Raw genomic sequence first — 27,850 nt, 5'->3', positions numbered from 1 at the left:
TGGCAGGCAGAGTGCTCAGAGGCTGCACGGGCCAGAGTCGCCCCTGCCCCCCAGGAACGGTCCCGGACACCTAGAACGTGCCTGGGGGCTGTGGCTGACGCGGCGCCGGGCAGCGGCACTCCCGGGACCTCGGGAACCGCACCAGAAAGCGCTGCTCCCCAAGGGCTTCCTTTTGCACCGTGAGGATTTCTCTCTGCGCCCAAAGTACTGAACTCGCTTTTGGATGTAATCAGGCACCTCGAAGCGGCCTTTACTAGGAGGCCCTTTCTCCCAAAGCCCTGCGAATACGAGGGGAGACTTCTGTGCCCCTTTCCCCATTTCCGACCCGGGAAAGGGGCTGCTGAAGGACCAGGCGCAGCTGGGAGGCACCATCTGTCTAAAGCCTCTGCCCTCTACGCCGCCTCTTCCAGGACCTCTACCCACCGCCTCTGGGTCTGGCAGAGCATGCACCCCGCCCCACAGAGCTCTGGGGACGCTGAGAAATAGCTCGGCAGGCTGGAGTGTCAGGGAAAGGGTGGGTGGGGAAAAAGGTCCGGAAGGCCCTAGACCCTAGAGCCCCAAGCTTCCTCACCTCCACGAAGTTATCAGGGGCGCTGAGTTCAGGAGAAGCTGGCGGGGAGTGCAGGAGGAGTAGGGTTGGAGTTTGGCCTCCCCAGAGGCCCAAAATGTGAATTTGGGAGGAACTCTGAACCCTTGGGGCTGAGCGCTGGAAAGCTGGCAGCCTTTCCAGAGACTCTATGTCACTAGGACCTTTTTGACATATTTGGACCGACAGCCCTGGGGGCACAATCCCTGGTTGTGCCTTGCTCTCCAAAGAGGAGTGCTGGGTGGCCCACAACCCCAGAAGAAATCCTGTTTGGGGAAAAGTAGGCTGAAATTTCTATAAAGGCCACAGAGACTGGGAACCCTGCCTTCTGACAAGTAAGAGTGCACCTCCAACCCAGAGACCCATCTGAACACAAATATATCTGGTTCTAGGCTTTGAATATCTTCTTGGGTGCAGATGCCCCCAGAATTATTTGACCTAATCTTCTTCCACTGGTGCGCATAGTAGGTGCACAGCAAATGTGCAGAAAGAGGGGGATGAATGAATGAACAGTTCCATGGGTTCATTACAGTAAGAGTCAGCAGTAAATTTGCAGCCAAGATAATTTGGGCTGCAGACTCAATTTAGATTCATTAGATGGAAGAGCAAATAATTGATCCAAAGATTTTTTTTATCTATTTAATAAAAGGAATTTATGTCCTGGTGAAAACTTTCTGGAATTTAATATGAGAGGAAGTAGTACCAAGAGATTCTTTTCTCTTCTCTAGCAACTTGAAAAGCAAAACAAGGGGCAGTTTTCCTCAACCCATCTTTGTATTATATTAATGAGTTGTGGAAGAAAAAGTCAATAAAATAATTTACTTTCTAACCCGAGAAAATTACATTTTGATTTCCCTGGAACTGTTCAGAGCTTCAAGGCATCCCCAATCAAAACAGCATAAGAATTTACAGAGAATAGTTTCCCATGAATATCTTTCTCTTTTGAATAATCTCAAATATTTTGATGCTGGATTTAACTATTTAATGTAATTACTTTTAAATTTTGAAAATGATAATCTTAAATTTTTAGAGAAAATCAGATTCCAGATACTACAGCTTTTAAAGTTTATTTTTTTACTTTAACTTACTGTGTTTTCTTTACAAATTTCCTAGGAGACATATTGCTTAGGGGAAATTTTCATTCATTCAAACAAATATTTATTGAAGACCTCCTATGTGCCAAGCATCATTGTTCTAGGCACTAGCGTTCAAGGTAAACAAAACAAAACCCTCCTACACCCTTACTGCTTAGATTACCATGATGTCTTTAACAGGAGTCCTTTTATATCACCCTATACCCAAATAAAACACATCCCTATTCTATTCATCCTCTCAATATAGTCATATCATCTATTTGTTTGTCAAATAGATATTCAGAGTTTATACTACTATTTTTTTGCCACCACCTCTATCCCCCCCATACCCTTCTCCACTTCCACCTCCTCCAACCCACCCTCAAAACTACAATGTTATGGGTGTCTCTGAGTTCTTTCTCTCTTTTATTTCTTTTTTGATCAATCCCTCCACCCCTCAGAGCTGTCAGTCTGCTCTCTATGACACTGTCTCTATTTTGCTTGTTCGGTTTGTTCATTAGATTCCACATATGAGTGAAATCATATTTGTCTTTCTCTGACTTAGCTTATTTCACTTAGCATATTTTTAAATATAATTTATATGGTAAATAAAATACAGTAAAAAATATTTTTTTGTTTAAGGAGGAAAAAAAGGGTAAATTTTTCTTCTTTATTACAGCTGAGTCATATTCCATTGTGTAAAATGTACCATAGCTGTTGTATCCATTCATCTACTGATGGACACTTGGGCTGCTTCCAAATCTGGGCTATTGTAAATAATGCTGCAATGAACATAGGGATGCATATATTCTTTTGAATTAGTGTTTCGGGTTTCTTCAGATAAATTCCCAGAAGTAGAATCACTGGATCATAAGGCAGCTTCATTTTTAGTTTTTTGCGATATCTCCATTCTGCTTTCCACAGTGGCTGCACCAATCTGCATTCCCACCAACAGTGCAGGAGGGTTCCCCTTTCTCCACGTCCTCACCAGCACTGTTGTTTGTTGATTTATTGATGATAACCATTCTGACAGGTGTCAGGCGATATCTCATTGTGGTTTTAATTTGCATTTCTCTGATGATTAGTGACATTGAGCCTCTTTTCATATGTCTATTAAGATCCTTTACCCATTTTTAAATTGGATTGTCCAGGGCTTTTAGGGTGTTGTTTTATAAGTTCTTTATAAATTTTGGATATTAACCCCTTATGAGATGTATCAGCCAATGTTCTCCCATTCACTAGATAGTCTCTTCATTTGTTGATGATTTCCTTTGCTGTGCAAAACCCTTTTAGTTTGATGTAGTTTCCTTTGTTCAGGGTTTACATTATTAAGATCATATAAATAGTATCCCCAGTTGAGCCACAAAGTATACTTTGATTACATTTTCTTGTACATTTGTTTTATCTTGTGTTAGTAATTCCTTCTTTTTTCATTTGCTTCATTTTCTTTCTGCCTATCACTGGTTTATTCCTTTTCCTAGATCTTATTTGTTCCTCATTTTTGCTTTACTCTCTCACTTCAGTGGAGTACATTCACCATTCCATGACAGATAGATTTCTGGAAATTAAATTCATGGTTGAGCATCATTTTCACTCCGAATTTTAAAAGTATTCTATATCAAGTGTGACTGTAAGAAATCCATTTCTCTTTGTTCTTTATCTGGCATAGTATCTCTATCTGTCTTTTTATTTCTCTCCCTCTCCTTCTCTTTCAGAATCTTCTCACTGGTGTTCTAAAATACCATGATGAGGTGCCTTGGTGTGGACTATTTTTTATTTATTGTTCTGAACACTGACAGAACATTTGCAATCTCATTCATGTCCTTCACTTTCAGGAAATTTCTTGCTTTATTTCTTTGGTAATTTATTCTCTCTCTCTCTTCTCTCTCTCTCTCTCTCTCTCTCTCTCTCTCTTTCTCTCTGGTTTAACTTTCTGGGATGTGGTGGGGTTTTTCAATTTAACACTGTTTTTTATTTTTTTTCGTCATATTTTTAATTTCTAAGAGGCTTTTTTTAAAATTCTGTGTTACTTTTTATGGATTCCTGTTTTTATTTAATGGGTACACCATCTTCTAGCTCTTTGGAGCTGTTAAACATGGATTGTTTGTTTTGTTCTCATATTAGAGGCTATCTTCACATTTCTAGTTCTCCTTGGCTACAGGTTTATGTTTAAGAGGATGGTAATAAAATGCTAATTGGAAAATGGGGATGGCAGAGTTGTCCATCAATGAGCCTGAATATAGAGTGATTAGATGAGAAACAACCTCACCGTTTTCTTAGGGGAACCCCAAATTATGAATAACTACAAGCCTTTTCCATGGGCTTCTCATTTGCTTAATGTGAGTCAGTAGGGTGGGGGTGGGGTGCAGTGTAAGCCAGTGAGTAAGAAATGAGACTGACAATTTTACCGTTCATTCTGGTAATCCTCTAGTCTTTTCTGGGAACCAGGAGGGACTGTCACATAACTATATATGGCTTAGAAGGAAATCTTGGGTTTGACTACTCCTTTTAAAGACTTGCAATCACTCCAGTTCTCAGGCTGTTCTATAACTTCACCAACAGAGGCAACCAATTGCTCAGAGCCCTGAGCTTGACTAGTGTCCTTGCTTCTTGATGGCTTTCCCTGCCCTACTAGACTTGGTACTAGAAGTGTATGTTTTTGCACTGCTTTCTCTTCTGCTAAACCAGGTAAGAAGGCAGGCTGAAAGGTAGGAGATACAGACTCTCTTTGCAGAGCCCTCAAATTAGACTCAATCTATTGGGCATTTGACCTCAGCTAATTCTAAGTCCCACTCATCTTTCTGAAGGCTTCTTTCTCCAAACCCCAGAGAAGTGGAGATGCCAACACCTAACCCTCAGAAGTCCCTTCTAGAGAATATTTTTAGAGTTGTCTGTGCCTGCCAGAGAATGAGCAAAGCATGGTGGCCCAGACCCAAGCTGGTCACTCTGAGAGATGGACAGACTTAGTGAATGACGTCAAGGAATTACTCAGGTTGGGTTCCTCTGAAATGATTAAAATTCTCTTTTGGCTCAGACTCCTAAGACCCAAATTGACTCTCCTCCCTGTCTGAGAGCATTGTTCCACACTGCAAGGGAAGTAAACTTTCTTGTAAAGCTAATTAGAGTAAAATCTCCTGCACTCAACCCTCCCCCAAAAAATAAGTTTTTGCTAAGGTAAATTTTCAGGTAACTGAAACCCACTTTATGTGAAAAACCCACCTTTTTTGAAGCCATTTTGGATGGAAACCCCTTTAAAATGCGTGACCTTCTCCTCTTAACCTTTTCTGGATGACTCACAGCCATCATCTAAAGAACATCAGTCACACTGCTGCGCCCTGAGTAAGGGCCCGAGGTAGCGGGGCCATTTACCTCCACATCTGCTGACCCACAACTACTGTGCTTTGAGTTCTTGGTCCATCGTTTTTAGTTACTCTATATTTGTATCAGAATATTAGTTATTTATATCCAGTTGGCTATAAGATTCTCATAGTCAGGATCTCAGGGTCATGATTTGGATTGTTTGTTTGTTTTGTTTCATTTCAGAGAGGAAGGAGAGGGACAGAGAGACAGAAACATCAATGGTGAGAGAGAATCATTGATCAGCTGCCTCCTGCACACCCACTACTAGGGATCAAGTCCTCAACTAGGGCATGTGCCCTGACCAGGAATCGAACGTGACCTCTTGGTTTATAGGTTGATGCTCAACCACTGAGACACACTGGCTGCACTATTTTGGTTTTTGATGGTTTCCTCTGATCACTGTTAATATATCTGCCTCTAGCCTGAGGCCCAGTGTACCTGAATTTTCACCTGCTAATTCAGTGTCATCAGGAAAACAGTAGAAGTGTGATCAATAGAACTGGCCGAAGAAAATCAGAAGTAAGGAGGGTTATTAAGATCTAAGTATCTCTCATGAGAAATGCTAAAGAGCCCTAATACATTTTCCTATTTTTTTCTGCCCTTAACAGTGTCTTATATAGAGGGTGCTTCTGGGTGAGTGCTTCTATGGGGTTAAGAAAGTTTGAGATAGATCATAGGTCTAAAAGAGGGTCTTGCATAACTGTTCAATAGAACTTTTTACAATAATGGAAATGTTCCAGATCTTTGCTATCTAATACAATAGCCACTAACTACATGTGCCTCTAGAGTAAGTCAAACATAATTAGTGCAACTGAAGAGCTGAATTTTTAATTTAATTTCATTTTAATTAATGTAAATGTACGTAGCCACATTTAGCTAGTGCCTATTGCATTAGACATCACAGTCTGTGTATAGTATAAATAGTTAAATGCATAGAGATGCTGGAGCCAGACTGCCTGTTGTTCAAATTCTGGCTCTCGCAATTTATTAGTGTGTGACCACAGACAAACCGCTTGAACTTCCTGAGGTGTGGTATCCTCCTTTGTAAAAAAGAGACAATGATATCACTTATTTCATAGGGCTGCTATAACGATTAAATATGAAGTGCTTAGAACAGTGTATGGCAACTAGTAAGTGGTACATAAATGTTAACCATTGTCTTACATTAGTTAAGACAAGAATTTGGATACAAACCATTTATTTGGCAGTAAGGGAACAGGGAAGTGAGACAGGGAAGGGAAGGTAACCATTATATAGTATGATAATAAGAAAGTTACTGCTGTAGGCAACTGGGACGCTGAAGAAAGAAAGCCTCCGAATTGTTTCACCCAATGTATACGTTATTTATTCACCATCACTAGTTGAAGGGGTGCTCCCGGGAGAGCTAACTCTTCAGCAAGTCTAGCCAGTCCTGCATGGCCAAGCTTCTGTGACCAGAGAAAATTCCCAGGCAGAGAGTCATAGGTGCTTGCAACAGGAAGCTCTAGGTGCAGCTGGGAATGGTAAACCTAGTGTGGCACCAAGAGAGTCTGCTAGACTCCATATTATTAGGAGAAAGAGTCTGCACTGCTTAGTGACCATCCCTAGAATTAGGAAGAAATAAGTTTCCCACCTGCAATATGTTGTGAAAGATTAGCAAACAGGCTGCAATATGCTGATGTCACCTCATTGGCTTCCCTCATCCATCTAATTCTTGAGGTCTTTTCTAGAAAGCCCTTGAGTGGCCCCTGAATCCTAGAGCCAGTTATCTTAAGTGCCCCTTTCATCAGTAGGCAAATTCAGAAAAATCAGTGCCCTCTAGACTCTTGCAGCAATAAATCAAACCCACACAGAAGCCCTCCATTCAAAGGCAAATATAAAGGACAAGCTGCCAAAGACTCATTAATGCTGGCTAAAGATCTGTGTGTGGGGGGAGGGATTCCCAAGCCTGATTTACTAGTTTCCATAAATCGATTTATTTCTTGTTGAGCAGACCCTGTTTTCTCAAATCTAACATCTTCGACATTTTCTTGGCAAGGAAATTTCTGGAGAATTTCTTCTGTTTGTTGTTGAAGATAATTATATCAGATTTATTGAGTTATTTATTTATTTTTGGTATGGATGTTTCCAGCTCTCTACCTTGATGAGTTAAAATTAAATTTCATATTCCTGAAAGGATAGAGGGTATGGGCAATGGCAGAATGACTCTTAGCAATAAAGCTAATTGTTAACATTTGACAGTATATTCATCAGGGTGCTTAGTTGCATATAACAGAACCCTCTAAGCTAAATTAAACAGGACATTATTTGTTACAGGCTATCGAATAACTAACAGAATTTCTTTAAGAAATAGGGAATCGGGTTCGGATGCCACACAGCCAGGAATAACAAAGTCAGGAGAAACCAACTAAACCATGGAAATGATCTAACAGGAAGTCTGTTGGGGAGCGCAGGAGACTTGGTTGGAAAGGTTGTAAGGAGGACATTCCGAGACACAGGAAGTGTGTGCCTGCCCTGTTATCAGAATTCCAACGTAGGAGAGACTTAGGGGAGTGTCGAAAGTGGCGCCCCTGATTATTCCCTGACCTTTCCAAACAAGTCCGTGCACGTGTAGATCCCCAGATGTTTACTGGAATCCTTATGCTTAATCTCTGGATGGCCTTGCCTAGAGGACAATGTAAACACATGCCCTCCCAAGATGACTCCCCCTGCTGATTGTATCTTACCTTATAATAGACAAATATGCAAATTGACCGCACCTTCGCTATGCCCAAGCCACGCCCACCAACCAAGCCACGCCCATTGACCACGCCCACCAGGAAACCGTTGCAGGGAAGCTGGGGTGTGGCAGAGCAGCCTTGTATAAAGGCATAGCTTGTATTAGTCACTATTCTTCTTACAACTCTTCAGTATAATTGACAAATATGTAAATACTCTTCCATAGATTTTTTAAAGTATATTTTTATTGATTTCAGAGAGGATGGCAGAGGGAGAGAGAGATAGAAACATCAATGATGAGAGAGAATCATTCATCGGCTGCCTCCTGCTTGCCCCCTACTGGGGATCGAGCCCACAACCCAGGCATGTGCCCTAGACTGGAATTGAACCTGGGACCCTTCAACGGTCTGCAGGCCAACACTCTATCCACTGAGCCAAACCAGCTGGGGCTCTTCCATAGATTTTAAGGCGGACCTGGTCTAGCTCCTATGTATCTCTCCAGTGCCCTCTAATACTAAGAGAAATTAGCTTGAAACACAGGCATGGCAGGAGTCCATTGGGAAAACAAAGGCAGGTGGGACCGAGGCAGAGGCAGACACGGCAGTTTGAGCGAGCCTAATCACAGAACCAACCATGCAGAAACAATAAAATGTTTCTGGACTCAAAGCGGGAGGCATGGGAAACCAAGGGAGGGCCTGCAATAATAAAGTGTACTGGCACACAGAAACAGGGAAAGTTCAGCATAGGAACAGAGAAAGAACACATAGAAACAGGGAAAGGTCAGGTCCTTTGCTGGGCAAGAACAATTGAGGAAATCAATCAAGTGACAACACAGATAGATATAGAAGCAGGCTTGTAGCAAATATATACCCCTGGACTACGAGGCTTTAATGGGCAGCCCATGAAGGGAGTCTGAATCTGCTTGTAATAAATTTTCCACACTTTTGCTTAAATCTTCTGGTCTGTGGACCTCATTCTTCGGCGTCACGAGACACGACCCCAGGGAAAAAACCCTCAACTCATCATTCCGTTATCAATACCAGTCTCCCCTCACCCATATACCCAGACTGGCCTTTTGAAAAGTCCAAGAACTAACACACCTTTTCCACCCCAGAGCCTTTGCACTAGCTGGTTCTTCTGCCTAGAAATGTCTTTCTTATCTGTCAATCCTGCCCTTCTATGATACTGTCCCACCCAACACTCACGTACTCGATCACTCTTTTGATGTCTAGCTCCTTACAACTCTTTAGTTTTAAACTTCAAAATAAAATATCACCTACTTTTAAAAAACATCCCCTGACCACCTTAGCTAAAAAAATTCATTCAATCTTTTTATGACATTAACTTTCTTTACAGAACTTACCACTCTCTGAAATTATCTCTAAAATATACTTATTGCATGTTTTTTGTCTTCTTTCACTAAAATGCAAGCTCCTTGAGAGCAGTCTCTTTGAATATCTTGTTCACCACTATATCTCCAGTACCTGGCACAGTGTTCAGCACAAAGATTGAGCTTAATAAACATCTGAAGAATCGTAGAAGTATATGAATGCTTACTCTGCAACACTTAGCAGTATGCAAAGGGTTCTACTGAGATCATTTTACATAATTAAATCTATTAATCTGGGTTCCCCAGAGAAACAGAATCAATGGAAGAAAAAAATATACATAATATATATTATACAGGGGTGGGCAAACAAAAGTAAGCTTACAGTCATAATACAAATAAATAATACAATAATTCATAGATAGTAATACAAGAATAAAGTCGGCGTTTTGGGTACTCACCACTGTAGACCAACTTTTGCCCACCCCTATATATATATATACCTATAAATATCTATATTATCTATATTATAAAAGGCCAATGGTCATAACACTGTAACAACCAAACTACCAGTCACCAGGAGGTGCATGGAGTACCTCTTGGGCCCTCCCCCACCCCCACCCGGGGTGCCGGCACCATGGGCAGAGCATCGCAGGGTGCCAGCATCCGTGGAGTGTGCGAGGCATCACGGGGTGGCGGACATGGCCCTGATGGCAGTCTAGGCCTAGGGGACCCTACACACACATGATTTAATCATGCACTGGGCCTCTAGTATGTACATAAATATCTCTGTAGATGTAAATATATGTACATAAATATATATAAATATTTATATGTACATATATAAGTGGATAAGTTTATATACATACATAGATCTAAATATATTTGGCTCACATAATTATAGAGTCTGAGAAGTCCAAGATCTATAGTCAGCAGGCTGGAGACTCAGGAGAGCAGAAAATATAATTCCAGTCTGAGTCCAAGTCAGAAGGCAGAAGACTGATACTTGAGCCCAAAGACAGTCAGGCAGAAGAATAAAAAAATTCTTTCTTTCTCAGTCTTTTATTCTATTCAGGCTTCAATGGATTAGATGAGACCCACCTAGAGGAAGATAATCTGCTTTACTCAGTCTATCAATTTAAATGTTAATCTTATCCAGAAACACCCTCACAGACACACCCAGAAATAAGGTGTAGGTACCCTGTGACCTAGTCAAGTTAACACTTGAAATTAACCATCACACCTTACAACAATCCTACGTAGTGATACTGTTATCCTTGCTTTTCAAAAAATATTTTTATTGATTTCAGAGAGGAAGGGAGAGATAGAAACATTAAAGATGAGAGAGAATCATTGATTGGCCGCCTCCCACACACCCCACACCAGGGACCAAGCCTGCAACCCGGGCATGTGCCCTGACCAGGAATCGAACTGCGACCTCCTGGTTTATAGGTTGATGCTCAACCACTGAGCCACACCGGATGGGACTGTTTTGGTTATTTATCATCACTGCTGCCATGTAGGGTCTTTGAATGGTTTGAATATCCAAGTTTATGATCTGAAGTTAGAAAAATTGCATTGTTCTGTATAATAAAGGAATAAGAAACTGAAGTTCCCTTAGGGCAGTGTGGAAGGGATGGATGAAAGGAGAAAAGTGAACTAACTGTCCCTTCCCCCACCCCCTTCAATTCCTGCCTGGGAGCTGCCTTCCTGTACCCAGTGAAGGGAACCTTTGTGGAGAAGACTCCTAGGAGGCTGTGGATATAGGGAGACCAGTGAACACCCAGCCCTTGCCTCAGATCTGAACCCGCAGAGGCTTGGAAGTTTGCTCCAAGTCTCTTTACACACTCAAAATTCAGAGAAGCCCACGTCTTGGAAAAGGAGGAGGAAGAGTTGCTCAGAGTTCTCCAAAAATGTCCCCACCGGCATGTGTAACTTGAGGCTTTTCCACAGAATAGTCACTGTCACATTTATCTCTAGTTCTCTTGGATTGGTCTCAACAGGTGGGTGAAGGAAGGCAGAAAGAAGGAGGAAATGCCAGGAAGGATCAGAAAAAGCCACTGAAAATGAGAAGGCAGGCCTGGCAATATCACCCAGAGACTCTATAACAAAACCATGAGGAAGGAAAGCTGAGGCCTCAGCCTTGGGGAACTTGAGGCTGGACCTTCTTTCATGGACATTTACTTGGCATAGTGGGTAGGATTCCAAAGAAGCACACCGAGGACCAGCCTGCAGACCTGGACCCCGTGTTAGGTACCAGCAGGGGCCCTTTGTGCCCAGCTCCCCACTTTATATCAGGTGAAATTGGGTGAATTTTTCTTGGAATTCTGGACCTCCCTATATTAAGATGGCCCAGGGTGGTGATGGAAATCCACTCCTTGTCCTTGGCCTCAGTTCTGTGAACTTCACATGCTTGGCCCTGCCTTGACCCAGCCATGACCTTCTCCTGGATGTTGTTGCCAAATCCTCCAAGGGAGATGCTGTAGGCTCTCATTCCAGGGTCCTAGGGCCTCCAGGCCTTCCTGCAGCACCAAAGTTATCCATCATTTGGCGCTTTCTTAAAGAAGAAGGATGAGCCAAAACCGGTTTGGCTCAGTGGATAGAGCGTCGGCCTGCGGCCTGAAGGGTCCCGGGTTCGATTCCGGTCAAGGGCATGTACCTTGGTTGCGGGCACATCCCCAGTGGGGGTTGTGCAGGAGGCAGCTGATCGATGTCTCTCTCTCATCGATGTTTCTAACTCTCTATCCCTCTCTCTTCCTCTCTGTGAAAAATCAATAAAATATATTAAAAAAAAAAAAAAAAAAGAAGAAGAAGGATGAAACAATCTTAACCCAGCAACTTTGCTACCTTCTTTGCAGGATGAAGACATCCAACAAGTATGTTTTGCTTACTGAGCACCTTCTTGTTCCTAGGAATGGTTTATAGGAAACTCTTATTGATAACACTGACTTAATTTGGTTTACAAATGGATCATATCTGAAAGATGAACAGGAACATTACCCAGCTGGATATGCAAAAACTTCCATGATGGATATACTTGAAGGTTCTTATTTACCAACAGGCTGAATTAATTGCTCTAACTGTAACCCGAACTTGTCAATCCACCAAAGATCAAAATCCAGTATTTACATGACACTCCTATGCCTTTGGGGTAGCTCACAACTTTGGAATGTTATAGAAGCAGTGAGGCTTCTTAACATCCTCAGAATAGCCCATAAAGAAGAAAAAAACAGGTTGTGAAATTGTTAGATGCTATACAGCAACTGAGACAATTGTCAATTATCAAAATTCCAGGACATTCAGCGCTGCAATCGTGGAAGCAAAAGAGAATAATTTAACTGATGCTACAGCTAGACAGGCAGCATTAGACAGCCAAATTATCTAGCCTGAGAATTCTCCTTGCTTCCTATTAAATTAATAAAAGACTGTCTTTTATAATTCCAACATATAGCTACAGAAGAAGTAAAGAGAGATGGCAACAAAAAGGGGAAACTTTGATCCAGACAAGTAGATATGGTTTGGACCTAATCAAAAACCAATCTTGCCTAGAGGGGTTCAATCACCTATACTTCAACATGTACACGAGCTAATACATTGAGGTCCTTAGAAGATGATTTCATGAAGTAAACAATACAGGGTGGGACAAAAGTAGGTTTGCAGCTGTTCGTGTGGAAAATAATACAATAATTTATATATATATATATAATAATTAATATATATATATATATGTATATATAAAGAGGTAATATGCAAATTAGGCTGGGACTCCATAACAGGTCACGACCAGACAGGAGGAGGTTGCGCGCAGGTGAGGCCTGGAGCAGAGACGAGACAGAGGCAGGGGGCCTGCCTGAGCTGGCGTGGCAGCTTGGGCGGCCCCAGAGCAGACACAGGTAGGGGGGTGGGGGGGACGCTGTGAGTCAGGCGTGGGTCCTGGCCCTTCGGCGGGAGGCGGGGCGCTTCCTCACGCTATTTCAATCGCACGCTGGGCCTCTAGTAATAATATAAGAATAAACCGTGTTTATCATACTCACAACTGTAAGCCTACTTTTGCCCACCCCTGTAGTACTGGAAACCTTTTCCTATTGTAGCTCATAAAGGGTATAGCAGATGTTTTATGTGTCTAAAATATAACCCTAGAAAATCACTCCATGGGTCCCAAGTACATTTCCAACTTCCTTTAGGTTAATCTGAAGTATGGTAATTGGATTTCATCCAAATGCCACCATCTCAAGGATATAAATATGTGTTAGTTATGATCTGTATGTTTTCTCACTGGGTTAAGGTATACCTTGCAGAAGAGCAACAGCCTTAACAGTAGGTAAATTATTATTGAAAAAAAAATTCCAATTGTGGAATGCCCTCTGGGTTACATAGTGACCAAGGAGTTCATTTCACTGGGCAAATAATGCAATCCATCTGTAACATTTGACCTAAGCTATGGAATTTTCACTGGGCTCATTTCCCCAGTCCTCTGGATTAGTGGAATGTACAACTGGTACAATTAAAACTCAACTAGGTAAAAATTAAAATTTTTTAAATCTCCCTTAGCCTATAGTGATTGTCAACCTGAGATCTACTCCTTTTTGTAAAAACAGTCTTTCTCCTCATTAAATAGTCACATTATGCATCTGGATAAAAGGGCATATGAATCAACCTTACTAAAAGGAGACATTCTGCATTATTATAAAGGATTTATTAACCAGCTTAAAGGAAATTATAAACAAGTAACTGATTCATTTCACACTGTGCCCTGGAAGATAAAGACTTCAAAGATCATGACCTACAACCAGGAAATATTGTCCATTGGAACAAACATCAAGTAATAACTCTCTCTACCCCTGGCCAGTGTGGCTCAGTTGGTTGAGCATTGTCTCATGCACCAAAAGGTCACTGGTTCAATTCCCAGTCAGGGAACATACCCAGATTGTGGATTTGATCCCCGATTGGGGTACTTATGGGAGACAACTGATCAATGTCTCTCACATCAGTGTTTCTCTCCCTCTCTCTACCTCTCTCTCTAAAATCAATAAAAAATATAAAAAATAAATAAGACTCTCTCCAACCTTGTTGGAAGGGATCTTATCAAGTATTACTAACTAATCCATGTGCAGCTAATCTTATCGTAAAGGTGTTAATTCAAGGATTTACATTTCTCATCAACTGTTTAAGATGCCTCACTGCAAATGGACAACTGCCCCTGTCTCTGACACTTACCTCTGCCTACAGCGGAAACCAAAGACTCCTGGAGGATGAGAAGCCACTGACATCAGAGGTAAGCAGCTATTCCAAGACCTCAAGAAGGCCCTGTATACCCACAAATTGATGTTGAACTTTATTTGATCATCTTTATCTATCTGCTGATAATATTAGTCATTATAATAGTTATACTTGTTCTTTGGACTTTCCCAAAACTTTGTTCTTATATAGCCCAACTATTAATAATTGCTAAATATGTATATGATTATTTTTATATTAATAATAATAATATCCTTTATGGTTTCTCTTTTGAAATTTAGAAAAAATATTATTACAGAAGAAAGAAAAGGGATGATTGTATTTTGAGAGAAGTTAGAAGGAAATAGTTTATCCTAATAAGTTAGTTACTTCTGAACGAATAAAAAGAGACAAACTGAGAAGGACAAGGGACATTGTAGAAGGTTAGTGGAAAAGGAATCTTGAGAAAGGAATTTTATGTATAAACTAGAGGCCTGGAGCACAAAATTCGTGAGCTCAGGTGGGGTTGGGGGGTCCCTTAGCCAGGCCTATGCCCTCTTGCAGTCTGGGAGCCCTTGGGGGATGTCTGACATCCTTAGCACTGCTGCAGAGGTGGGAGAGGCTCCCGCCACCACCACTGTGCTCGCCAGCTGTGAACCTGGCTTCTGGCTGAATGGTGTTCTCCCTGTGGGAGTGCACTGACCACCAGGGGCAGCTCCTGCATTGAGTGGGATCGGGGCAAAACCGGCTCTCCAATATCCCCCAAGGAGTCCCAGATTGTGAGAGGGCATGGGCCAGGGAGTCCCAGATTGTGAGAGGGCATGGGCCAGGCCGAGGGACCCCACCAATGCACAATCAGGGCCAGGGAGGGATGTAGGAGGTTGGTCAGCTGAGATCTAAATGTTATCTCTAGGAAGGAAAGGTCAGGGGGTTCGAACCAAGAGGTTTCAAACCCCCTGACCTTGGGAGGGACTGTGGGAGGGCTCCAGGGCATGTCCGGCCCGTCTTGCTCACTCCCAATCAGCGGGACCCCAATAGCAAGCTAACCTACCGGTCGGAGTGTCTGCCCCCTGGTGGTCAGTGCACATCATAGTTAGCAGTTGATTGTCCTTAGCATATCATTAGAATATTAAGCTTTGATTGGTTGTACAGACAACTGGATGATCGGACACTTAGCATATTAGGCTTTTATTATATGGGATACTAAAACCCAATTATGGGAACAAGCTTACCCCTAACCCAATAAGGACTACTAACTATGTTCATTCAGATGGAAGCTGAAGTGGCTAGTTACAAAAATGGCCCTCTATAACTGCTGCTGAGGCACAGGACATTTACTTATGAAACCCTTACTGTACTCCTGACCTCTGGACATATTTTGATGGTAATTGTAATTTATGCCATTGTATTCTTATAGCCTTGGCCCCAATTAAACCTTAAAGTTACAGTTTCCAATTGCTCACCTAGCAGGAATCAGTTGATGAATGGCAGTTGAATGCTTCCATTGGGAAGTACATGGGTCATCTATATATATATAAAAGCCTAAGCAACTGTCCAACCATTTGACCATAGCTATGATGTGCAATGACCACCAGGGGGAAGATGCTCAATGCACAGGCATGGAAACATGGAACAGACTGATGAATCTCAGAGGGAAGGGGGGAGGGGGGAGGAGGAAGAGATTAACCAAAGATCCTATATGCGTACTAGAGGCCTGGTGCACAGATTCCACAGATTGATGCACCAGTGGGGTCCCTCAGCCTGGTCTGTGGGGATTGGGCTGAAATCAGCAGTCCAACATCCCCCGAGGGGTCCCAGATTGCAAGAGGTTGCAGGCCAGGCTGAGGGACAAAACCATGCACCGGGCCTCTACTATTAAAATAATGGTGATGATAATAATAATAATACCAGTAAATGGTAACCCATTTCATGGTCACATTATGAAAACTGAAGAGGTATATGGGGTGCCCTCAAACTATAAGTAAATGTTATACTGTGGCAGGCAGTTAGACAGACAAGGGCAGAGCAAGGACAGTGGGTCAGGCACAGAAGGTCACCAGGCTGCAAATTGTAGGGTGGGAACTTGCCCCCAGAGTGATTTTTCCTTCCCTGTTGGTTTGAACCCCCTGACCTTTCCTCCCTAGAGATAACATTTAGATCTCAGTTGTATTTCAGCTCCAGGCCCAGAAAAGCAGCCAAACCAGACAAGTGACATCGAGACTGGCCTCAGGACCAGCTGCATTAAATAATGACCCCCTGCAGTGGAGACCACAATCCTGAATATTCTATTAAGATGCTCCCCTGGAATCTCCCCTAAAATCTCCACCCTTAAAATCTTTAGGACCAAGGACCCAGTGTGCTCTCCCTCCCAGGAGCTTGGCAGCGCCTTTCCCTTACCCTTCCTACCCCCAGGCTCCTTACCATTAGCTTCCTCACTCCCAAGCTCCAAGGGCCCTTCCCTTGCCTCTATGACTAGTTTTCTCATTTCATTTCTTCTATGAATTACTTCTTCTACCTCTGTGATTTTATAAATAAACTAGAGGCCCGGTGCACGAAATTCGTGCACTGGGGAGGGTGTCCCTCAGCCCAGCTTGCACCCTCTCTAATATGGGACCCCTCGGGGGATGTCCAACTGCAGGATTAGGCCCCATTCCTGTGGAATCGGGCCTAATCCTGCAGTTGGACATTCTTCTCACAATCTGGGACTGCTGGCTCCTAACCGCTCACCTACCTGCCTGATTGCCCCCTAACTGCTTCCTTGCTGGCCTGATTGACCCCTAACTGCTCCTCTGCGGGCCTGATTGCCCCCAAATACCCTCCCCTGCTGGCCTGATCACCCCCAAGGCTTTTATTAGTATAGATATGACCCTGCACAGAAAATTTTACTAACCCTGCTTTACAATAAGGGCTTGACGATTGAATCATTAGGACCAGACACCAAGATTTCCTTTCTTTGAATAGTGGAGGGAATACTTATCTTGTCTTTAAGTTGCCCGGAAATTAAAATGAGATAATGACTTAGAAAAGTATAAAAGCATCACATAAAGACAACTGTCTTTTTAATGAAGTGGCAAAATGAAAAACACTTTTTATTCTCCCCTTCCTTCCTTTACAGCTTTTATTTAAACTTTGAAATTTATAAAAATTTCACTCCAATTTTCATTTCTTTATATTCAACATTATTTTGTATTGGTTTCAGGTTTTATATTAGTTACAGAATAGTGGTTAGACAATCATATACTTTACAAAGTGTTCCCCGATATTTCTAGTACCCACCTGGCATCATACCATCATTACAACACTACTGACTATATTCCCTATTTAAGTGACAATGGGTTTACAGGTTCCTTTCAATCTTTCTTTTGTGTTTTTTTGTCCTTACTTTTCTTTCTCACTTCTTCCCTCATTTTCTTTATATAGTATCTCAATTGGCCATCAAAGATCAGTGAAGGCACTGGGACACGCTTCATCCATTTTACAGACCAGGAAACTGAGGCCAATTCCAGTTGGCTGTGGAACTTGACTCAGGAAGCCCTCAGAGCACACAGGAAGCCCTCAGAGCCATGCTCTTTGCGCTTCCTAAGGGGCAGCGGCCCAGCAAACAGAACAAACCTTCCAGTCAGGCTTCCGAGCCTCTTTCTCAAGCACCTCTTCATTGCGGATGCTCCACATTCTTTCCTCTCCCCCCATTCTTTACTGCCCCCCCTTCTCCGAAGCAGGTGGAAGGCTTCCCACTCACTGCCTAGGCATGCTCTGCTATGGGGCAGGGTGTAGCGAGCTTGCTTTTGGGTGAAGGCAGGAGCAGTAGTCACTGCCTCTGAAGTGTGAAGGCCGCCTGAGCGAGGCCCATTAGCACTGGGAGCTTCTCTGAATCACGTCAGTCAGTCCAGTACCCTGCAGTGCAGTACCCCTTCACTGAGGTGGCTCCATCCCTCAACCCCCGCCTCAGGGGTGAGGGTCCTTGCCCCTCTGCCAGGAGTCCTTCCATGCCCCTTGATCCCTGGCTGGGCCCACCCACATCTTGGGGGCACTGCAGAACCTCTGTCTCTCTGCAGATGAAGCAGATCCCTGCCCTAGGTCTCCGCAAAGCTATGAATCTGTGGCCAGAGGCCTGGTCTGGGTCTCAGCAACCACATGCCTGCAAGGTTCCCAGGGACCCTGGGAGGGGCTGGGCGAGTCCTGCCACGCCCCACCCAGGGTGGCGATGGCCCCCGGATCCCCCGGCAGCGCCTGGCTCGGACCGGACACGCCCCCCAGGGTGGGGATCGCCTGGCTCGGACCCTCGGCAGCGCCTGGCTCTGACCGGACATGCCCTCCCGGGTGGCGATCGCCTGGCTCGGACCCCCGGCAGCGCCTAGCTCGGACCGGACACGCCCCCCCGGGTGGCGATCGCCTGGCTCGGACCCCCGGCAGCGCCTGGCTCGGACCGGACACGCCCCCCCGGGTGGCGATCGCCTGGCTCGGACCCCCGGCAGCGCCTAGCTCGGACCGGACACGCCCCCCCGGGTGGCGATCGCCTGGCTCGGACCCCGGCAGCGCCTGGCTCGGACCGGACACGCCCCCCAGGGTGGCGATCGCCGCCCGGGGACCCCTGGCATCGCCTGGCTTGGACCGGACACGCCCCCCAGGGTGGCGATCGCCTCCTCAGACCCCCGGCAGCGCCTGGCTCGGACCGGACACGCCCCCCCGGGTGGCGATCGCCTGGCTCAGACCCCTGGCAGCGCCTGGCTCGGACTGGACACGCCCCCCAGGGTGGCGATCGCCTGGCTCGGACCCCCGGCAGCGCCTGGCTCGGACCGGAAACGCACCCCAGGGTGGCAATCGCCTGGCTCGGACCCCTGGCAGCGCCTGGCTTGGACCGGACACGCCCCCCCGGGTGGCGATCGCCTCCTCAGACCCCCGGCAGCGCCTGGCTCGGACCGGACACGCCCCCCCGGGTGGCGATCGCCTGGCTCGGACCCCCGGCAGCGCCTGGCTCGGACCCGACACGCCCCCCCGGGTGGCGATCGCCTGGCTCAGACCCCCGGCAGCGCCTGGCTTGAACCGGACACGCCCCCCCGGGTGGCGATCGCCGCCCGGGGACCCCTGGCATCGCCTGGCTTGGACCGGACACGCCCCTCAGGGTGGCGATCGCCTCCTCAGACCCCCGGCAGCGCCTGGCTCGGACCGGACACGCCCCCCAGGGTGGCGATCGCCTGGCTCGGACCCCCGGCAGCGCCTGGCTCGGACCCGACACGCCCCCCAGGGTGGCGATCGCCTGGCTTGGACCGGAAATGCCCCCCAGGGTGGCGATCGCCTGGCTCAGACCCCCGGCAGCGCCTTGCTCGGACCGGACACGCCCCCCGGGGTGGCGATCGCCTGGCTCAGACCCTTGGCAGCGCCTGGCTTGGACCGGACACGCCCCCCAGGGTGGCGATCGCCTGGCTCGGACCCCGGCAGCGCCTGGCTCGGACCGGACACGCCCCCCCGGGTGGCGATCGTCTGGCTCAGACCCCCGGCAGCGCCTGGCTTGGACCGGACACGCCCCCCGGGTGGCGATCGCCTGGCTCGGACCCCCGGCAGCGCCTGGCTCGGACCGGACACGCCCCCCAGGGTGGCGATCGCCTGGCTCAGACCCTCGGCAGCGCCTGGCTCGGACCGGACACGCCCCCCCGGTGGCGATCGCCTGGCTCAGACCCTCGGCAGCGCCTGGCTCGGACCGGACACGCCCCCCAGGGTGGCGATCGCAGCCCCAGACCCCCGGCAGCGCCTGGCTGGGACCGGACACACCCCCCCGGGTGGCGATCGCCGCCCCAGACCCCCGGAACTAAGAGGATTGGGCGCCGCCATCTTGCTCTTCTCAACGGCCGGATAGGCCACCCGGAGTCCCGCCCCCAGCCTCTCGCAGGCCTAATCATGGGCATAGCGGAGGTGCGGTCAATTTGCATATTTCTCTATTATAAGGTAGGATATTCTCTTATATAAAAAAAGGGGGTTGGGGGTGGGAGAAGAGACAACTGAAGCTCTAGAACTCAGAGGGATGAAGAGAATGTGAGAAACTCTTCTTGGTAGTTAAAGGAGGAGGTGAGGGGGAGAAGAGAAATGGTGATATGAAAATTTAGCTTATTTACCTAGCAACTTATGATATGACTTCTCCCTTTACCTCCATATCTTTAATAAAGCTGACTATATTTTTTTCTGTTTTGTTACACTGGATATGTTTGAGGAAACCAATGAAGGGGTTGACTTTGATCTCAGAGAATACAAGAGGCAAAATCAAAGACAGCACACACCTAGAGACTAAAAGACATGAAATAAGTGTTTGAGCTTCCTCTGTCTTATAAAGGGTTGTAAGAAGTTGATAGAGATCAACTCATATCTGGACTCTATCAGCATCAAGATAGCCATTCAATGAAGTGATTTCTCAAGGTTATTGCCTTTCATTCAGTAGAAATGGGAGTCATCCCCTATCCTACTCCTCTATGAGGTCCTAGTGGGAGTCATCACCTACTCTACTCCTCCGTTAGGTCCCACTGGGAGTTGTTCATTGAAAATTCTTCATGTTATTGCATCAACCCCCTTGGACTCACCATACCTGCCCCCAGGTCAACTGTGACTCACAAGCACCTTTAGCAAAAGAAATCCTGTAAGGGGCAAAGCTGTCACCTTACCTTCCTTATTAAGAGCTTCAATGTTCTCATATGTCATTTGGTAATTGAGATTGGCAATTAGTTGCCTCATCTCTGGCCCTCATTTTCCACTCTTCCAGCTAAACTCAACCTTCAGCCTACACAATGGAAGTCAACAAAATGAGGTAACAGCTTTCTATGTGAGTCACTCTGGGCAACTCTGTTTCAGAGAGCACTGTGGGGCGAGCAGCCAGAGTCCAGGCAAGTATTTCAGCCATCCAAGAACTGGCATGTAGCCCAAGAAACACTCTCACCTGATGAAGAGCTAGTGGGATGAGTCTTGGAGGAAATAGTTCCCAACAGCCGGAGAAAGAGATTCTTGGCTCATGCACAGCAATGCTCTTCTCAATTAAAAACATTGTCATCATTCACACTGCAATGAAAAATCTTTTTACACTGCACTCACATTTCTACGTGCTTCCATCTACTCTGCATATTAAAGACGGAACCCTTCCATGAAAGGGTGACATCTCTAAGTTACTGTTCTGACCAAAGAGCCTTATATAATGGACAGAGAAAGTGGCTGGCTGGCCCACAAAGGGCAAATGCAAGGAGGGACATTTCCATGAGCTATCTCTCTTTACTGAGCACTCAAAGGGAAATTGTAAGTGGTTGGAAAAGGGCTTTGTTTTCTAAAAGACTTTTAGTTATTCCTGAGAAATCCCTCTGCTTATTCCCGGAGAGAGGTCATCTCTTAAATGCTGTCAGTCAGACAGGCTTCAGCAGCCAAGGGGAGGTGCTCAGAGAGATTTCTAACTAATGCAGCTAGAGGAAAACTGCCAAAGAAGCAGGGCTCCTTAGGATAAATGAATTGAAGGATATTTGGGGGATAAAAATAAACCCTTTTTGAAAATGAAAGCTGGAGGGATGCTGTATATACAAATTGCTCTGTACATCAAATTCTGAACAATGATGTCGCCAAGGCTGGCCCTGCAGACCAATGACGCAAAGATCTTCTCAGACATGCTAGCTGGCCCTTTCCCCCAAAGGTATCTATCCCATCTATCTATCTATCCATAAGACTTGCCACAGGGTGCTCATAAAGATTTCACTGTGATCATAAGCCTGGTGGATCTGGAATGGGATCTTCTGATAGAGGACTTCTATATAGAGGTTGAGGGACTACAACCTAAATGCAGCAACTGGCAGAAGAGAGCAAAGTTGTTCAACCTAGTAGTCTCCAAGAGGACACTACCCCAGGAGCAATCAACACTGAGTGTCAGAAACCCAGTGATCAGGAATCCACAAGGGAAGGGGCCAATCAAGAGTCTAAAATATTTTAAGTCATAGAGTATGGACTTCATCCCAACACTCAAACTGGGGGAACTGGAAGCCAAAATCCCCCCTCCCACTGTGAACTAGCCCTCCCACTGTGAAGGTGCTGAAATGGAGTAAAGAACCAGGCAGCTAATTTATGGGGCCCAACACAGGAGTTCAGTGCTAAGTGTTGGGGCATAAGGGAGGTAAGGAGAGTGCTCATTCGGAATTAGATGAGGATCCTGAAACACTGGTTCCTACTAGTAGTTATAACTATTAGCAAAACACTTGGTAGTCTGCAGAGAGAAAATCTAAATGGAGCCCACTGGTAGCTAAACCGCGGGGCATATGGTCTGAGGAACATGACAATCCCAGGCCCCTAAGGTGAGAGGACAGACACTATGAAGATAAATTCTGCCACAGTGAGACTATTCTCCCATGGAGGACTCATAATTAAAATAGGTAGGCAAGAAATACAAGACAGGCTGACAATGGTTTTTGTTGCAATTCTTAAAGAACTCAAAGAACAAAACCCAAGAGACCCAAAAGACTAAAGCGCTCAAGCTCAAGTTTTAGATGGCTAAACAGGCAGTCAGAAATTTTTATAAGCTTTGTAAGTCTTGCCAACCCTTCCTTGTTCCACCCCCAATCTCAGTTATTCTGTCTACCGATAATGCCCCTTAGACTTAGCGAAGTACCATGTGTGTGCTCAGTACAAAACAGCTCAACAGCAAAATCCAAACACAACCTGACTTGGTTATTTCCAAGGCCAGGTAGTTCATTTGAGGTAGGGCCACTTAATAATAATAATAATAATAATAGCACCAATAGAAGACATTTATTTGACAATTTCCTATATCTAAATTAAGTGCTAGCATTTGTTATCTATTGTGTTCATCTTCTCAGCATTTGTTATCTATTTTATTCTTTTATTGATTTTTTTTTTTTTTTTTTTTTTTTTTTTTTTTTTTTAGAGAGAGAGGGAGAGGGACTTATTCAGAAGGGAAAGAGAGAGAAACATCCACATGAGAGCAAAACATTGATTGGCTGCTCCCTGCATGTACCCTGACCGGGAATCGAACCCGCTACCTTTTGGTGCATGGAACAATGCCCAACCAACTGGGTTATTATCTATTTTATTAACCTTCACAAGAACCTGATGAGATATGCCCATTTTACAGATGAGAAAACTAAGGCTAAGAAAGAGTAAGCAATTTTCTCACAGTCACATGACTAGCAACTGAATGTGACATATAAAGAAAACTGGCTCATTCAACACTCACTCCAACTCCTTTCTAAAATAGCATCCACTATCATAGAGTCTGGAAAATTAGAAACTACGTTACACAGACCCCCTAAAACTGGGCTCTATGTGCAGCCGAGGTTTTCACAAACAACACCTGGGTGGAGCCTCTCTGCACGGAGACTGTTCCTGGTTGAGGCACATGTCCCTTCTGGAGGAGCTTTGTGGAGGTTCAGTTCTTGGTCCCCAATGTCACAGGCACAGCAGCAGTAGAGGCAGCAGAAATCCCCTACAACAGTCCCTCTGGTGTACTTGAGAGTTTCCAAGCTGTTGTGTTCTTAGCTGTGTAGTAATCAGGCTTGAATCCTTGGCCTTCGCAATGTTTCTTTAACTCTCTAATCTCTTGTAAACAAACACTTCTCTGTTTAACTGAGTTTGTGAATTTTATCTACTACTAAGCACCCTGAATAATCACTGTGAGATCTGGATTTCACACCCAAGCTCATCTAAAAAATACATTAAAAATAAGAAAATTTTTTTTCTAACCTCATGCTATTTTCCTTAGACTGTTCTACACTTTTTGCATAACACCACCTTCCAACATGCCATATAATTTACTTATTTATAGTGCTTATTGTTTATTGTCTGTTTCCCCTCTACCCAGTTAGAATGTAAGATCTCTAAGCAAGGATCTTTGCCTGTTTTTCCCATGTAAACCAAGTTACTTAATAGTGTCTGGCATATAGAAAGCACCTAATAAATATTTGCTGATTTTAGATGTACTGATAGGTTTCTATTTGAATGACTTAAAAACAAATAAACAATAGGCAAACCAGGTTCATATGACTTGGAGGCCAGTACTTAACCTGCATTTCATTGAGAGACAGGGACAATCTTAAGTAAAGGAGACACTTAACCTAACTTTGTTTAATCACTTAAGTCTCTGAGAACTATAAAATGCTCCACATCTAGCTAATCCCTACACATTCTTCCGTCATATAACACATCCTATTGTAAGGAAACCCACCCTGATTGACCTCTTTTTCTATTTAACCTCAAGGCATCCTATGGTTCCCCTACCCCACATTCACTACTATAACTGCTTATGTTATTGTTCATAACATCCAGGGCCCAAGCATATCTCACTCCCCTCTGTATTCTCAGCACCTATCACAACCCCTGGCACAAAGTGGGCACTTGATAAATACATGTTAAATAGATCAGTTGTGGAAACAACCCCACAGTGGTGGCACATAGCAAAGGATATATGTCAGACATTTCAAGGGAAGTATATCCAAAGTCCCATCTCTTGAGCTGCATAAATTTGTTCTTAATAAACTCTGCATCAGGGATGGAAATTTGGGCAACTGCAGACAAACAGGCTGAGAATCCTCAGTAAAAAGCAGATTAGTAAAGGTATCAAGAAGTCGGCAGTTGAGGGAGATCAGTCTAAGTCATAGGACATGGGATGGAGACTCTTAACCTGAAAGATTGATACAAAAGGTCCAGACAAGGATCAGAATGGACCCACAATTTTTACAATTCTGGTTAAGGGTTTCACCAATGCCCTTGTGAGAAAGTATTGATAGTTAGCCCCAATACACACTGCAGGAATGCCTAAATAGTATTTGTCACATAAGACAATATTGAAAATATACATAATATGTTATTTACAATATAAATTATATATGTTATAAAGCATGGATATATAATAAACATGTAAGCATTTTCTAAATAGCTCCCATTTTCATATAGTTCAACCTTGTCCAATAACATTTTGTTATTCTTGTTAAAAAGTAGTTTTTAAAAATCTTACAAGTGGTTGTTAAGAAGCAATACCTGAGTGCAGTAGAACAGGCTGAGATCTTAGTTCCTGCACTAGTGTTCTAATTGGATAGAATAGGCAGGCATCCCCTTACATATCCATGTATCTTCACCTCAGAAAAAATAGCGAAGACCTTTATTTAATAGGAATTATTGCAGATGACTGACACTTTTAACTAAACCATCACAATGATTGATTGTGATTGATATGTGAATTCTTGAAGCATATAACAGCTGGTGTGGGGTGAATTTCACAAACTGATAGTTCAAGCACCTGAAATATTGATTGAGAAAACTAATTTATCAATGCTGGTAAATAATCTTAATGAATTGTAGAAAAGAATCCTTTGGTTTTCAAAAAGAAAGAACAAACAACAACCCACCTTCTTCCATTTCCAAATAAGAATCAATATATCTCTAGTCCTCTTTGGATTCCCTCTTACCTTCCACTATCATCCCCAATCCTCATTCTTCCCCCAAAACTAAACATATACCTACTATACATATAACCTGAGCTAATGGGCATTTCTGCTTGTTTTAAGTTCAAATTAAACAGTTTTGAATTATTTTTTAAAAAGGCATAAGAATTCAAGTGTTCTATCCTAACTAGGAAACAGTGGTTTAGATGCCTGTGTGCTCAAAGAAAAAGAATAGCAAATTTTTCAAAAAGGACAAAAATCATTTCCTGTAGGTTGAGATTTAAGCTATAGAACTGAACCAGGTAAGTAAGTGAAATATCAGAAACAGGGTTTGGTTTTGTTTTCACTTTCTTGCCAGTAGGTATGCTTTGTGAGAAGCTAATTCCATAGACTAGTGTGGTAATTTGTCTGCTGGGCCCATCGGACACTGGAGATGGCTTTGCAAGAACTACAAGGCTTCTAAAATCAAATTGCCCAGAGCCTTTTATGTGGCAGGCACTTTGCTGGGTGCCTTAGGGAAAGCAAGAAGTATAAATGTTTTATGAGAATTCATGCTAGAAATGTATTATTGATTACTCCTGTGGAATTTTCCAGAGAGAATCTAGTGGGGTATAAATCTGGGGCAGATCACTTATTTTTTGAACACACCAATACCAGGCTCAGTTTATGCATTATCCCAGATTCTCCCGACCACATACTTTTGTTTATGCCCACCTCCATCCCCAACCAAGCAACCTTCACACAGTCCCCATGGTCATAGAGCAGGTCCCTGAAACTGCCCCTCTCTCCCACCCCACACACAGGTCACATGGACCCAGACATAGAGCTGACTGAGAAGAAGGGACCCGCAGAAGCTCTGCTTCCCCAAGAGCTGCCTGGAGAGATGAGGCAACACAACCCAGACGAATGGGAGAAGACGGTGGAGACAACTAAATTTACCTTCCTTGCCGAAACCGGTTTGGCTCAGTGGATAGAGCGTCAGCCTGCGGACTAGAAGGTCCCAGGTTTGATTCAGGTCAAGGGCATATACCTTGGTTGCAGGCACATCCCCAGTAGGGGGTGTGCAGGAGGCAGCTGGTCGATGTTTCTCTCTCATCGACATTTCTAGCTCTCTATCCCTCTCCCTTCCTCCCTGTAAAAATCAATAAAATATATTTAAAAAAAAATAAAACAAAATAAATAAATTTACCTTCCTTCTTCTCTTCCTCCCCCACCTCCCACCAGTCCCCACACCATGGATTGTTTCAAAGGTGCAGTAAGAGTACTTGGCCGCTCTGAAGACATCTATGAGGCCAAGCAAATGGCTGAGCTGGTTATCCACGAGGTCGTGTCAGCTCAGTAATACATCCCCCCGCATTTGCCCTCCCTCCTTCCCTGGCCTCACTTCTCATTTTCCCTCACTTGTGCTTTCCTGGGATTAAACTCTCCTCTAATATGTTCAGATGTAAGGTTTTGCCTCAGATTCTGTTTCCTAGGAAACACATGCTAAGACACTCTCAGCGATGGCCCTGGGAGGGCAGACCTCACAATGGGACTCGGTGTTGGATTGTTCACTGTCTGAGAGCAACAGATATTTGGAAGGAAAAATTCTTGAATTTTGTCTTTTTGTGCTTTAAATGCTTCACTATTTCATTCTTTGAGGGATTATTGGTTTTGTAGAGTTATTTTATGTCAATAATACATACACAGGACGTCACTGACATCTTTACTTAGAAAAAACTTATGGATGTTACACTTATAAATTCCTAGCATATCTGAAAGATGGTCTCTGGAAATAATTTTTTGGTGGGTTTGTGTGGTTTTTTTTTAAAATACACAAATCCAGTAACAAAGGAAAACCAATGAAGTTGTTTCAAATAAAAGGAGAATTGGAAAAGTGTTACTAGTAAACATTCACTAATAAAATATTCATAGAGACAGCTGTTCTAAGGACAAAGGTCTGTTTAAGGGATTATACCAATGCATGCAGTTCAATAAAATTTGTACCCTGAAGAATTAGAGAAATTATACCTACAGCAAGATTCTGTTAACAGAATTTAAAAAAAAAAAATAGCATAAAAGAGTGAATTAAGAATATCAGTATTAAATGGCTTAGTGGCCAGAAAACTACCAGGATGTTTAATCTGCGATATGAATGAGTGAAAACACCTTCTACTAAACTTGCCTCAAAATTTGTAGC

General features: G+C 44.2%; 1 protein-coding gene across 1 annotated transcript in view; it reads right to left on the bottom strand.

Annotated features, from left to right (window-relative positions):
* LOC103294673 (calcitonin gene-related peptide 2-like) overlaps positions 1-25,333 on the bottom strand; it is a 34,802-nt gene extending 9,469 nt beyond the window's left edge. The window contains exon 1 of the mRNA XM_028159927.2: positions 25,268-25,333. The gene's annotated coding sequence lies outside the window, so the exon portion shown is untranslated. The remainder of the gene's footprint in view (positions 1-25,267) is intronic.
* Positions 25,334-27,850: the final 2,517 nt, after the last annotated feature.

The sequence above is a fragment of the Eptesicus fuscus genome, chromosome 13, assembly GCF_027574615.1.
Source record: "Eptesicus fuscus isolate TK198812 chromosome 13, DD_ASM_mEF_20220401, whole genome shotgun sequence".
Taxonomy (NCBI): domain Eukaryota; kingdom Metazoa; phylum Chordata; class Mammalia; order Chiroptera; family Vespertilionidae; genus Eptesicus; species Eptesicus fuscus.
This window is presented reverse-complemented; position numbering and strand designations above follow the sequence as displayed.